This window comes from Panthera leo, chromosome A2 (assembly GCF_018350215.1).
Source record: "Panthera leo isolate Ple1 chromosome A2, P.leo_Ple1_pat1.1, whole genome shotgun sequence".
NCBI classification, from domain to species: Eukaryota; Metazoa; Chordata; class Mammalia; order Carnivora; family Felidae; genus Panthera; species Panthera leo.
In genome coordinates, this window is record NC_056680.1 from 137,945,664 (window position 1) to 137,961,384 (window position 15,721).

Sequence of the window (15,721 nt, forward strand, 5' to 3'; positions counted from 1 at the left end):
ACAAATTCCTAACAACAGTTTCTTTGTACTCCCTTCTCAACTAATTGTTATTTTTAAATTTATTTTAGTTCTTTTTTAAGAAACTTCAGGTCATCATTATTTTTACATACAGTTAATATTCATTTATATATGTCAACATATTTACCATCACTGCTGTGTTCTTTCCTATTCTTAGATTTCTGACTTCCATCTGAGATAATTTTCCTTCTGCCCAAAGCAGATTTTTAAATTTCTCTTGAAATTGTCTGTCTGGTTGTTTGTTTTTCTTGCCTCCATTGTGGAAAATACTTTTCTCAGTATGGAACTCAAAGTTGGAAATTATTTTCTGCCAGTACACTGATATTTTTATTTCACTGTCGTTTGGCTTTCTTTATTACGAGCTATATTAGAAACTAGTTCCATAAATTCTTACCATTTTGTGAAAGTTTTCATACTTTGAAGGTGTTTAAAAAAATTTTTTGTCAGCTTCATAGATGTCCCTAGTGGGAGGGTTGTTCATAATTTTCATTACTGAAAATAGCAATTTGAGCCTTTCACTTTTTACTCTATTTAAATACCATTTAAACATTTATTCATGTGTTATTTACATGCTAAAAAATACCAAAGTTACCTGTAATATACTTTTTAGTCTGAATTCCACTGTATAGTAGATAAATTTTGGCTTATTTATTAATGTTTTAATTTTTTTGTCATAATTTTTTAATAAGTAATAAATACAGAACATCTTGTAGGTGAATCTCTAAGTTCATGCTTAATTATTTCCTTAGGATAAATTTCTAGAACTTAATTGGTTATGCCAAAGGATTTGTACCATTTTAAAGCTTTTGGTATATATTGTTCATATCCTCCTATTAATATTCCCAACAGTATGCAAATTTCCCCCACACTTTCTATAACACTGGATTTTATAAATGTGCTATATCTGCAATAGTTTTTATAGTTTTAATAATTTAGGTCTTTCACATGAAGAGAATACATTCTGGAGAAATTAATAATTAATTAATAATTATGCTTTTTAAAAAAGAATGTAAATGTACATAAGAGTTTGCTTTAGGCCAAATTGTAAATTAGGAAATTCCATGAGGTTGCCCAAATTATTTCATGTGCTAGAATATTATCATACAGAATACTACTTGAAATAACAGGAAATTAAACAGATTAGAAAATACAAGGGCATCAGGTGGTTCAGTTGTTCAAGGGTCCGACTCTTGATTTCAGCTTAGGTCATGATCTCACCAGTGGTGAGACCGACCCCTGCATCAGGGTCCAAGTTGGGCATGGAATCTGCTTGGGATTCTCTCTCCCTCTGTCTCTCTGTCTCTCTGTCTCTCCCTCTGTCCCTCCCCTATGTTCTCTCTCTTTCTCTCAGAAAGAAAGAAAAGAAAGAAAGAAAGAAAGAAAGAAAGAAAGAAAGAAAGAAAGAAAAGAGAAAATACAAGGAATTTGTAGTGTTGTTATAATGAAAATGAAATAATCCTTTTTCAAAGAGATTCTTTCTTCAAGTACCCTGCAATTTGTAAGCCTGTCTTCTTGAAGAAAATTCTTCGTAATTTCTAATATTTATACAGCATCTACTGTATGCCAAGCATCTTGAAGGACTTTTCTTCCTTTATTATAAGGGAGTCAGTCTTACATATATAACCTGTTGCTATGCTCCATGTGATTGAGTACAGCATGCCCTAAACACAAACTCTAATCATGAGTAGCTCATTTTGAAAACATTAAGCAATCCAGAACATGGTTCGAGATGATGTCAATTATAATCCTGTTTCTTTTTTTAACACCTTGAAATGCCCAGATACCTCTGACATTCTTAGTGCAAAAGGACTCACTTCTCTCCATGATCTAGTTCCCTCAACCACTTTTCTCCTCTCCACCAGAGAGCCTCTTCCGGCACGTTACATTTCCTTCTACCTGCACATCCCTCTGGGGGAATGCAGTTAGGGGCTCTATGATAGCTTTACTCAAGAGAATTGCACTCTTCTTTTTAGAGGGCAGGAGAGGGAGACACGATAAACTGGCAATACCTGTTCTTTCCCGAGGGGAGGGAGAAGGAAGGCGGTGAACTCCTACTCCCCCTCCAAAACACACACACTTGACCACCACCACCACTTTTGCCCAGCCACCTTATACACCAAAGAAGAAACTTCTTATTAGGGCTTTTCAAGACCTTGAAATTTAATGATCATGTAAGTGTGTCTTTGTTTTAAGCAAGGAGCAATGTATAAAATATGCACTTACTCAAAATTAAATTAGCTATTATGTTTCACTTTATACAAGGGTACTTCACATATTTCTTTTACGTTGGTAGCTGTTCTGGTACAATTGTAATGTAAGTCCAGATATAGAATAAATACACCCGTGATTTTAGAAACACTGGTAATAACATAACAAAGTTGAGTTGCAAGTCTAAAAATTAATTTATAAATATATCTATTTATACGTATTACATACAATTACATCATATATTTGACCAATATAAGTGGGACCCTGAAGAATTCTTATAGTTAAAGGATAATCTGGGAGACGGGATAGGAAAAACAGAAAGGGATTTAAGAAATACAAAATTTCAGTTATAAAATAAATAAGTCACAGAGATGAAAAAAGATGCAGCATAGGGAATATTGTCAATAATATTGTAAAAATGTTATATGGTGACAAATGGTGACTACACTTACCATGGTGGGCACTGAGTAACGTATAGAATTATGAAATCAATATAGGGGCGCCTGGGTGGCTTAGTCGGTTGGGCAACCAACTTCGTCCCAGATCATAATCTCACAGTTTGTGGGTTTGAGCCCCACATCCAGCTCTGTGCTGACAGCCTGGAGCCTGGAGCCTGCTTCGGATTCTGTGTCTCCACCTCTCTCTGACCCTCCCATGCTCATGCTCTGTTTCTCTCTGTCTCTCAATAATAAATTAAACGTTAAAAATTTTTTTTTAAATCAGGATGTTGTACAACTGAAGCTAATATAATATTGTATTATAATTATACTTCAAGTAACAAAAAGATCATCTTCCCTTCTGGAATTAAAAATTTTCCAAACACTGAAATTTCAGCACATATTTGAATATAGAACACCCTGATGCCTGTGGTTATAATTTAAATTTAGAGTCTTACTACAGTGGTACAGTAACATTTGAGCATTTTTTAATTATTATTTTTTTAAAAAAATTAATGTTTATTTATTTTCGAGAGAGAGCATGTGAGCAGGGGAGGAGCAGAGAGAGAAGAAGACGCAGAATCTGAAGCAGGTCCCAGGCACCAAGCTGTCAGCACAGAGCCCAACGCAGGGCTCAAACTCACGGACTATGAGATCATGACCTGAGCTAAAGTTGGATGCTTCAGTGACTGAGCCACCCAAGTGCCCCATTAAAAAATTATTATTATTGCAGGGATGCCTGGCTGGCTCAGTTGATTAAGCGTCTGACTCTTGATTTTGGCTCAGGTCATGGGTTCGTGGGTTTGAGCCCCACGTCGGACTCTGCGTTGACAGCTTGGAGCCTGCTTGGGATTCTCTCTCACCCTCTCTCTCTGACCCTCCCCTGCTCACATGTTTTCTCTCTCAAAATAAATACATAAATAAGTATTGTTTTTAAATTTGTAATTATTATTATTGCAGGTTTTGGTATATCTCCAAGCTCATCAAGTAGGGGTCCTCAGGTGACTATGCACAAACTGTGTATTTCCCTATGTTTAAAGTGCAGAGCTAGGATCCTTGATGAAATATTGAATAGGAAAAGCAGAAGTCTCCACTTTAGTGTTAATTCTAAAGAACTATTTTAATGAAGTAATGCACTTGTCAGGCATTAGGTCAAAATCTATTAAAAGGAAAGCAAATATTCATTTTTACCAGATATCAAAAATTATCAAGTTAAAATTTTCTTTTCATCCCCCCACCCTAAAAGATGCAAATGGTTTTGAGGAAATATTTTTTTTAATGCAAGGTTTTTCTGTAAGACAATTTTCAGCTAGAATACTGATATATATAAAAGCTATCTACCCTGCAATGTCATTTCCCTCAAGTAGGAAAAAAAATGCTCCTTTTGGCAGTTTCATTAAGCACTTTATTAATCTCAGTTACAGAATTTATTTCTTACTGGCACTGACATTTTATTCCTTCTAACTCACTGAGGACAGGACTAGACCTTCTTTATCCCATTCTCTCCCCAGAGCAGCGCTGAGTTTAACACATTTTTCACCTGCATTGAATTAGGAATTTTGGAATATCAAATATATTATTTATAAATTAATAAGTCATAAAAATATATTAATTGAACCACAGAACTAGAAATAAGACCTCAGAGAGTTAAATTATTAAAAGTCAGTACCTGTTAATGGCAAATATATATCTAAATCCCAAGCCTTCTAATGCTCTGTACAAGATTCTTTCTTTAACCAAAGTTTCTTGAATATTTATTGAAATATTAATTAAAAATTAAAATTTACCATTTGAAATTTGCTTAAAAATTTTTTAAGTTATGGATACTCAATATAATTGCCGTATTTTCACTTATTAATAGTGCCATTTAAAAATAGTCTAGGGGTGCCTGGGTGGCTCAGTTGGTTCAGTGCCCGACCAGCTCAGGTCACAATCTTGCAGTTCATGGGTTTGAGCCCTGCATCAGGGTCTCTGCTGTCAATGCAGAGCCCACTTCAGATTCTCTGTCTCCCTCTCTCTTTGTCCCTTCTCTCTCTCTCTCTCTCTCTCTCTCTCAAAATAAATAAACATTAAAAAAAAAGGAACAGTCTATATTGGGTTGTTTGGTACTCTTGCTTTACTTTTGTTGTTCTCATATATAAAAAAATAAGTTCCAGCGGGGCACCTGGGTGGCTCAGTCGGTTGAGTGTCCGACTTCGGCTCAGGTCATGATCTCACAGTTTGTGAGTTCGAGCCCTGCGTCGGGCTTTGTGCTGACAGCGCAGAGCCTGGAGCCCGCTTCAAGTTCTGTGTCTACCTGTCTCTCTGCCTCTCCCCTTCATGCCTTCTGTCTCTCTCTCTTTCAAAAATAAACATTTAAAGAAACTTTTTAAATAAGTTCCAGCAAGTTTAATGTTTTAAAACATATTGTGTTGCTAATCTTATTACCAGAGAGTATAAAGCAGATTTTATGCTGATGTTTCACAGTCAGAGAATCAAGTGAAGGACACCAAGAAGAGCTAGTTACACTTCGTCCACTCTGGTCTTCCTCATTCCATACAAAGAAGAATGTTTTCATGACTTCAAGATATTTCTCCTGTATCAGATTAAGAATTAAATCAACTTGTATTTATAGAACACTTTATTGTATAGAAAGCACTTAGTGTTGTATAGAAAGCACTTAGTGTCTTGAATCATGTAGATGTTGAATGAACATTTATCGACTACGACCTGTGTGGAATCGTGATTCCTGTATCTCATTGAATCTTCATGTCAACTTCATGAAGTAGGGATGTATATGTCCACTTTACAAATGAGCTTATATATGTCATAGCTGAGATTTTAATTCAACTTATCCTATTCAAGTTTTCTTTCTCTCTAGTAACATTCAGAGATGCAAACTTCATAAGAACTATTTTGTGTAAATCACATCTTGCCTTAAAACATTTATAGTACAGAGTTGTTGAGATTGTTTATTATCGGTTTCAGTCAGAGCCATGACACTGCACACATGATACATTCTAATAGGTGTTGAAGGAGGCTTAATAAAAGAACAGTGTACAAGAGTGTAAACAGGATGAAGAGAAGCCAGCAGGTTCTAGGGTCTAGGGAGCTAGCCACAGTGGGTGGAGAGATATTGCCATCTCTTGCCTGAAGGGCAAAAGAGAAAAGATGGTGATTCCACTCTTTCAGCCACCATAATAAGCCAAGCGATGAGAAAAAAGTGGGGAATCCATCTAATTTCCCCTTGGGGAGCAGGATTGGGATCTGCCTTCAGTGCCTACTTAGTTAAAAAAAAATTGAATTGGAGAAGTACAGCAGTACGGGGACTCTACTGGAGCAGTCTATACTTCTCAGATACAAACTCCTAGGAGGGTATCCATGCTCGAGTTGTCTTACTAATATTATGACCAGGAGGACCACAGCAACAAGAGAATATGAGAGGCACCCTTGAGTAGGAACCTGCGTAGAACTCTTTAAAAACTCATACTTGCATTCCATGTAAGAGAGCCAGCCTTCTGGAATGCAGGTATGAACATTTGGCCTTTCTCATATTTCTCTTCCCAGGCTCCAATGTAGGAGGAGAAAAGAAACCCAGAAAGGGATAGGACAGAATTAGAAAGGGAGAAGAAATGAAAGAACAGGACCCACAATGCAGTTTCCTTAGACTACTAAGCACAAAACATAAAGAGAGGAACTGGGTTAATTTGGCATGTTGCTGAACTCATGTCATTCCAGAATGGAATTGATTTTCTAATATCTTGGAATGGATGAAAAGTTACGAAAACAACCTGAGATAATCTTAAGAGGACTAGAAAGAGTGATTTAACAGAACATGGTTGAAAATAGCAATTGGAGAAAAAATATAATCATTTTATGCTTATACTTCACCAGGATAAAATTGTTTAATAAACCAGTTGACTCTGTAAGCAGTGACCACCATGAAATATCTATTTGACAGTGGTACTGCAAAGAGTTAAGTGCAAATAACGTTCAGCCTTGTTAGCTTTACATTACCAATAAGCTTGGGTAAGAAAATTGACCATAAATCTTCAGGTTAGTAGGAAGTCATGTTTCACCATGTATTACAAAAATTTATTTAAACATGATCTACTGTTTGTCATCAAATGCATATAGACTCCTATTAAAACAAACAAACAAACAAAAACAAAAAACAAGGTTCATTTCTGTTTCACTTCCTCTGTGAATGACAAAGTCACAGAGCCAGGAGCCTAATTGTCAACTTCAACTTCCGACTTATTTTCATGTCCTTCTCCTATGTATTTTGAGTGAGCATAGAAATGAGCTTTATTTTTCTGTTTTCCACAAGATTAAATTCTTTACTGTTTTCCACTTCCAGCCCTTTGAAAAGCAAGCAAAGCAACAGAAACATATCCAGAAGCCTTGGTAACAAGTTACTAAGAACAATCCAACCCTTTTAAAATGATTCATCCCCCTAACATGTAGTCAATTCTTCCAGCTGGAAGTTGAGTTGAACTGCTTATCTTCAGCATCTCAGGATTAGAATTACCTGATTTTTTTGAACCATACAGCTTTCAGCAGCAAAATTCTAAGAATCAAGTTACTATTTATTTAGAATCACTATTTATCTCCCCATATTAAGATTAGTATTAATCTCCTTGAAAACATTAATAATACAACGTCCACCCTCAAATTTTTCAATGAAATATCAAAAAGGTTGTTAAAAAAAAAAAGAAAAAAAAATTTCCCCTCCTCTGCCCCTAAATGAATGAATTTTCCCCTGAGCTTTCACGTGTCCAACTTTTTGGTTTCCTTGACTACAGTTGACCCAATTGGTCACTGTTTCCCTGAAATCTTCCTTCTCCTCTGAAAACATGATATCCTCTTTCCTCAGCTATAGTTTCACTGTTTCCCATCTCCTCCTCTCTTCTTGACCCACCTGTGAGGTCAAAGCTTACTTAATATTTTGTTCTCCTCTTTCTATGGATTCTCTGTATTGCCCATTCTTGCAGTTTTCAGCTATCACACTCATGTTGGTAATTCCTGAAGTTTACAATTTATGTCTTAACATTTCATCCTTTCCCATCATCTATGTCAGAGGGCATGTCTTAGGGAGTCTGTGACATCTGAAATGTAAATAAGCCTTAAACCCAGCCAACTGACCCTACTCCTTTAACTGGCACCCTGAATCTGCCCTTAGTCAATGCTGTCCTGCCCCCACCTCTCCTACATTTATAGCTTCCTTTTCCTTACCCTAGAAACCTCTCAAGAGCAGACCTTCATCTTACTAGGATATGCTAAGCCTCTAGCTTCTGAACCTGTCATTCTATGCTGCACACAGCTGCCAGCATTATGTCTTTCAAACACTTCTCTTATCATGCTAGTCTCTTAGAATCTCTTGTCTATGACATCTAAATTCTTGAGTCTGGCATCTAAGGCCCTTCATCAATGGAATCCACAATTCTCATATTTTCTAGCCAAATACCTCATTACTCCTCAACATACCATTGCTTTAGCTTCATTAAGTAAACTCTCACTTCCCATATATATCTTAATCATCCCCTTTGTGTTTTTTTCACAACCTCAAATTCCCTCTTTTGTCCTTTTTACTGGCCCATGCTTATTACTTGCCATACTTACTATCTTTGGCCGTATAATTACTGAAGCATTGTCATTCCTGAGACTATAAAATTTCCTCTACTTCTCATCTAGTCTATTTTTTTTTTAATTTTCCTGGAGGGTCTCATGCTTAGCACTTTCTATATGTTGCTGACAATCACAATCTCATATCATTACATAAATAAATTGTCAACCTGAATATAAACAAACTATGTATAATTTCAGATGAGAGGACTAACCCTTAAAATGCCTCATTTATCCGTGAAATCAACAAACATTTATTTAGTATCTACTCATGGCAGCAACTATACCAGCAGCTAGGAATAAAAAGATATATTTAAAAAAAAAACTCAAATAAAAATGTGCTCAATAGCTTGAAAAGCTCCTCTTAAAAATTATTTTCCCATCCATTAGCAAGCACTAGTCATTTTTAGAGTTTAGTTATCATTGGGTCATTTAAAAATATATGCACTTTATTTCTAGAAAGCATTTATATAATAGTTAAAATAATTCCTTCATTCAACAAATATTTATTGAGTATCTACCAGATGTAGAATGCATCAATTGAGTTAGTTCCTTAAGGAGGGGGATTTTTTTTTTTTTATCTTATTCTATCCTTTGTCAGAGGAAATACATTTTACATTTTAAAATATACTGACAAAATACATAAGAATGTAGAATACTTGCTTTTAGGAGCATTAAAAATTACTCTCCATATTTAATAATATCACGCTAAATGAAAACTCCAAACAACATCCTTATAATTACATCAATGATCTAAATATCAACTATTCTACCTTCAAAGGCAGACCAAAACTTTACCCACTCTTCATTGTAAAATTCTCTAGGAACATGCAAGTATGCTTTTCTTAACTTCTGAAAGAAAAAGATATTTTAAGCCAAAAACAGGAATGCCATATTTATCTTATACAGTTGAACTGTTTACATAATTAAACCAATTACGATTCCAACTAATTGTTATGGAAAGAAATCCTTTGGGTACTAAAATATGTTCTTAAAATAAAATTATCACAATTCCTCAGTGAATGCAAAATAATTTGTATTTTGTACATATTAATTACCCTGTTAAATTTCTAGACTCTTTCCTTTATACTTTTTTGGTACAGGTCTGTTGGTTTCCCTTACATTATTCCCTTCATCAGCTCTGCTATGTAGTCATCCAGGAGTTCATAAACCTATGAACTCCACATTGACCCCAAAGGTTTCCATCATACATCCAAGTGTCAATGAGCTGGATGTGTCCAGCTGATGCCTGTTAGTGTGGTGTCTCATTTTTCTTACATAATATATATGATGAACAGGTTCTTTTTTTATCTCTTAATAGCTATGTATTAGAAAACTAAATAACAGCATTTGTGCAATCAAAACTGTTAGAAAGCAGTCTCGTACGGAAAACCTCTTCTCTGTTCCTGACCTTGTCCCTGAGATGGGTCTTTCTAAGGCTATCACTCTGACATGAGTAGCAAACACTACAGTTGTTCCATAAACTATCTGTTTAAGGATATGTATTTCTAAAGTGTCAAGAAAGAATCCAGCTACCTGTCTGACATTGTGAACAAACCACAAAGTAAGGGCAATCCAGATTTTGTTTGGCCTGAAGCTTATACAATATTGGGAGAACTTCCACAAAGAAATACAGAAGTGCAAAGACAACATTAGGTACAAAAGTGGACATTTCACTCTGTCATCTCTGCACTGGGAGCAGCTCTCCTGCCACAGCCCCTCATCCTCTGAAAATGTCTGCCTGCCTAAAGTTAGTCTCCGCCCCTTCTTGGTCAGGAGCACCTCTCAGCTGCTGAGCCAGTCACGGTCTGCAGTGTTGCTAAAACCACTGGAGACACTGATAGATGGAACCTTGGCAGCTTGGCAGTCCCACACCCCCCAACCTCACATATTCCCAGCCGCAGCTTCCAAACCAGCGCCATTTCAAGGGACAGGACACAGCAGCCAAGTGCACTGGGGCTGGGGCTGCCACGGTGGGGGTGGCTGGCTCCAGAGCTGGGACAGGGACTGCATTTGGGAGCCTCATCATTGGTTATGCCAGGAGCCCCTCCCTGAACAGCTCTTCTACACCATTCTGGGCTTTGCCCTCCCGGAGGCCATGGGACTCTTTTGCATGGTGGTGGCCTTTCTCATCCTCTTTTCCATGTGACAGAGCTGTCTCTACTTCCCATAGGTCTTTTTCCAGTGTCTCCTCTGCCCTGTTTGCTCCTTTTCCTATATCTCCCCAGGCAGGCTGGGGAATGTGGCTGGCTCAGGGTTTGACAGAGGGAAGACAAATAAATACTGTATCAATAATAAAAGAGAGTATGCATTTAGTTAGAATGAGAAAACAAACCACCAAAAATTAATGCAGATCCAGGTCCTTTTCTTGTGAGAGCTCTTGAGCCATTTACCAGAGGTATCGACAGAGAAATGCTTCTTGATGGCAACCTGGCTTCTCCTCTCTACCTGAGACTCACAAAAACTCTCAGAAACTCTCAGCACACACCAGGTGAGGCACCCTGAAGTTTCGATTCATAAGCTGCACAGTAAATTTGCTTCTGAATAGTTGAAACAGGCAAATGACCAAACAAAACCTTAATACTCTTTTAGATGGTTCCTTGGATCCTAGTCTCAGCCTTCTACTAAGCCTCTGGCCTTTTCTGGGTCTCCTATGATATGATCGTCATCTTTACTGAACAAGCCAATTTTTATGCTACAGAACATGGTATCCAGGGACCGCTAGATTCACATCTCGACAAAGCTGTGACCACTCTCCGTCATCCCTCATCGCGCAGAGGAGATCAGCATGGTAACTGTGCAGCCTTCATTTTTGCTCCCCCAGATTCTGTCTGTGTTTTCCAGACAAACATCCAAACATTTCAACTCTTTGTTTGCCTTGTTTATTCTCTTGAGTTTCTCCATGTCCACCATCAGCATGACATTCAGGGCCACATACCCTCAGGACTAGGCAAGCTAAGGGCACTAAGTTCTTAGACAGGTCTTCCAGTTTCCTGGAGCACCTGTAACACAGCGGCTAAGCCAGGACATTTGCTGAAGCCAAAGAGAAACATTTCCAAAAGATATTTCACATAATGAAACAAAATAAAGCGAAATTTCCCTACATACTCTAGAGATCTATGGTGCAGTTTATAAAATACCCCAGTTTCACACACACACAAATCTATATTGCCTTTTTCTTGCATCTACAGATTTACAAAATGGCTTATACTGAAAGTATATTTTCTGGTTATAAATAGCATATTTAAGCACACTATTCACTGGGAGATCTTGAGCCCTTAGTGAGCTACAACAGTAATGCTAGGCCGCTATGGGGATTATCTCATAAGGATAACGATAATAAATTTTGCTTTGATATTTCAGATCAGGCTTTTAGGAACACTAGCTGGGGCAGAGCCTTTGACTGGGAGTTTGGCCCCTACAGGTCTATTTCTAGTTTCTGGGAAAAAAATGTCTTTGGCAGTTCACTTTACACAACTCTATTGAAGCTCATTAAGAAGCTACTGGACATTTTTGTTATGGTTCATTTAAACGTTGTTGAGCTGCTTTTCCACTTAAGGAAAAAATTGGTTTGCCTCAATTTTAGCAATTCTAAAGTAAATTCAAAATAATACCAAGCTGCCTTTGTTAGAGGCCAAGCTGTAGAGTCTGCAGCAGTGTTGTGGAAACTGTTTAATGGGTAGAAGAAAATTTTCTCTTATATAAATATATTGCTAATCAAAATCAGCAGCCAAATTTGCTAGAAAAAATAACCTCCCAAGAGAATAATGCTCATTTTGGCAGGTACATTCTGGTATGTTTCTGAGTGGATCAATCCCTTCTCAGTATCTGTTAACGGAAATTTATACATAACTGATAATGTGCTTGTTATTGCTATTTTCTTTGTAGCAGTTTTTAAATAAGTCCCCTAAATATAAAACCGTGTCATTTCTATTAGCACATATAGGTATGAATAGCTAATACCTTCTGAACATATATTGCTATCAGATAACATAGGACATTTTTCCAAGGTGAGTATTTTGAGATTCAACTTTATTAATATAGATATGGAAAGCACATTAATAAATCTTCCCTTATATCCCAGTGGTTTTCCTTTTGGAACCAAGCCTTAGATCAGTGACCTTCAGAGTATGACCTGAGGACTGATATGAAGGCTCTCTTCATTATTTAGAAACTTATTAAGTGAGCTATAAAGTTTATTCATATTTTCCATTCATAAACCAAAATTACTTTGTTAGAAAATTTTTAAGGCTTTAATGCAGCATTCTGTTCAGAAGCCTGGCTGCTGTGTTCTGCTTGATAATGTGGTAAAGTCCCACTGGGCAGATTGCTTCATAGAGTTAAGATTCCTAAAATTTTACACTATTATCAGTGTATCATCAGGGGCACCTGGGTGGCTCAGTTGGTTAAGCGTCCGACTTCACCTCAGGTCATGATCTCATGGTTTGTGAGTTCGAGCCCCGTGTCGGGCTCTGTGCTGACACCTCGGAGCCTGGAGTCTGCTTCAGACTCTGTGTCTCCTTCTCTCTCTGCCCCTCCCCAACTTGTGCTCTCTCTATGTCTCCCAAAAAATAAATAAACGTAAAAAAAATTTTTTTATCAGTGTATCATCAGTACAGCTTTTAGTCAATTACAGCATTCACTTGCTGCTATTCTTTCTTTGACTTTAATTCCATATCATTATTCATCTTTATCATTTTTTTGTTATAGATTGTTTTTGTTTTTTTCTCCTTTAGTTTGTATTGATACAGATTTTCTTAAGCATGTTAAAAGGTCTCGGGGCGCCTGGGTGGCTCAGTCGGTTAAATGTCCGACTTCGGCTCAGGTCATGATCTCAGTTTGTGGGTTCGAGCCCCACGCCGGGCTCTGTGCTAAACACTTGCTTGGAGCCTGGAGCCTTCTTCAGATTCTGTGTCTCCCTCTCTCTCTGCCCCTCCCCCACTTTCACTCTGTTTCTCTCTCAAAAATAAATGCACATTAAAAAAAAATTTTTTTAAAGGAAAAGGTCTCAACTTCAACAGTCATCAGAGAAGTACAAATTAAAATAAAAAGGGGGTAACATTGAGCTTACTAGTATGGCTAAAAATAAAAAGAGTAAATTTATATCTATATCTATATCTATATCATCTATATCTATATCTATATAATCTCTCATGGATACCATAAAGTTGAATGTATTCCTACCAGAGTTAGGGAGAGCACACTGTCAAGAGTTTTAGTAGTATCTCAGAAAGGGGACAGAAAAATCAGGGTATTTGCGAGGATCGGGAGCCAGGTTTAAGGTGGATATTCAATTCAGGGTCTTTAGGATCGGTATGGATCATTATAATTTAGTACTGGTGGACACACAAGGTGAGAATTTTGAAGCATGAGTTTTGAAGAGTTTCGGGAAGTTCACAGTTGTTTGATGCTATCTGTTAAGCATTTGAACAGTTTGGTGCTTATTTAAATGGGGTTTTTTTTGTTTGTTTTGTGTTTTGTGTTTTTTTTCAAAAAGTCCCTGGAACAATCTATAAAGATATTTGTATCTTTTATTTTTCTACACAAGAGCTTCCTGGAATAGTAAATTCATATTGATGAAGAACAATAAAATCAAGTTAATTAAGACAGCGAAACAAAGTCATGTTCATGTAGACCATAAGCTATATGCATGTAGATGCTTTCAGTATCACTGTCCCACCGTGTGGTCATTCTTCCAACCTGACCTATGAGAAGGTTCATTTTTTAAAGTTTATTTATTTATTTTAAAAGACAAGAGAGAGAAAGAGAGAGAGAGAGGGATAGACAGAGAACAAGCAGAGGAGGGACAGAAAGAGAGGGAGAGAGAGAATCCCAAGGAGGCACCACGCTGTCAGCACGCCCAATGCAGGGCTTGAACTCACGAACCATGAGACGATGACCTGAGCCAAAACAAGAGATGCTTAGCCGACTAAGCCACCAGGTGCCCCAAGAGGGTTCCTTAACATCTGGGGATGTGTTCAGTCCAAATTCTCATTAATATTTGAGTTGCCAGGATATTGTATCATGTTTCCAGAGATGGTTGTTTCAACCTCCACAAGGATAAGGTTTTCCTATTCTTTTTGTTGGAAGATCACCTGTTGGATCATTTGATGGCACGGCGGCTGTTCAGCAATATTCAAATGTCTGGTGATCACACATCTGAATGTTACAACCAGGCAGTTGTTAAAGGTATAATTATGATTAGAGTTTATATTTCACTTGTCAGCCGGGAGACAAGGTGCCCAAATTAGACAGAAAATAGATCTCATCCCTAAAGCAAAAAACCCACATACCAGATAGAAGTTTCTTAGCTAAACTGACAATCCTATGGTTTGTTCCTTCCCAAATCTCTTTCACGACATTAAAGATACCAAAGAGGCCTGTAAGAATCTAAGCACAACACACCTCCCCTAAAACATCACATATTCCCTCTCAAGAGGCCAATGTTATATCTAAAGAGGCTCTCTTCTGGACCAGCATCTGCCCAATTTAATGAAGGTCTCAAGTGTCACTTCCCTTGGTGGCATTCTCTAGTTCTTTAGCTAGTTTGTAAACAATGGCATATTGGATTCTTCCTACTCTCCAGGCCTATTTTAAGGCACAGGGTGAAATTTTTCTAAAAGGGAAAACTGAGGGCCAAAATGGTCCCTAAGTGATGCAGAGACTATCCTAAAGAAAGGAATCAGATTACCAACATATAACAAGTCTCTTCCCATTTGGCAGTTAGAAATGAGTAGTCATTTGTACACAAATCCAATACCAGTCATTAGGAGCCATTCAATGATCTGTTTTTAGATAATATACCCCAACAGATTGCAGTGTTGTAAAATGTGGAACTACTCATCAAGCATGGCCCAGTACCAGGCAACGAGTTTGCAGGACTGAGATGAGATCCTTAGGTAGACCTAAGACCAAAGAAAAATAGTGTGTCTTTCCTTTGAAAGTTAGTTGGTCTTCCAGTGAATACCATCTCTACTCTAGTCCTCTTCTCAGTTCTATTTTTGTGCAAGCTCAATTTCAAAACTGAGGCCCAACAAAAAATCACTGAACGGTGTTTCAGTGAAGACAGGAACTTTCTTTTCTAAGTGCAATGTGATAATGGGGTTTCAGATTTCTCTCTGTCTGGTCTATTGTGGGGTTTTCTACATCCAATGTTAGCTGACAGTCAAGTACAGTTACCCTGGAAACCAAGAGATTTATTATAAGGAACTGGTACCAAAGGAAGCTGGGTGGCTCCAAATGGAAGTATGTTTTCTGATGTTTAGTCATATGCATACATTTATTAACAAATTGTAGCCATTCATGGGATTCATACAATGGAGTGACTGAGATGGCATAACACTGAAATTAGGAATGGAGTTCTTACAATAACTTAGTTAAAGATAGCCTTACATAAGCAACAAAGGAAATAAAATGTCCAGAAAAATAAACAACAAAATAATGCCTACTAAAGC

The 15,721-nt window shown here is 37.3% G+C and overlaps 1 long non-coding RNA gene and 1 pseudogene across 4 annotated transcripts in view; one reads left to right on the top strand and one right to left on the bottom strand.

The window, feature by feature from the left end:
* Positions 1 to 15,721, bottom strand: part of LOC122213541 — a 205,505-nt gene that overhangs the window by 120,909 nt on the left and 68,875 nt on the right. The window lies entirely within an intron of this gene.
* Positions 9,950 to 10,416, top strand: LOC122213540 (annotated as a pseudogene).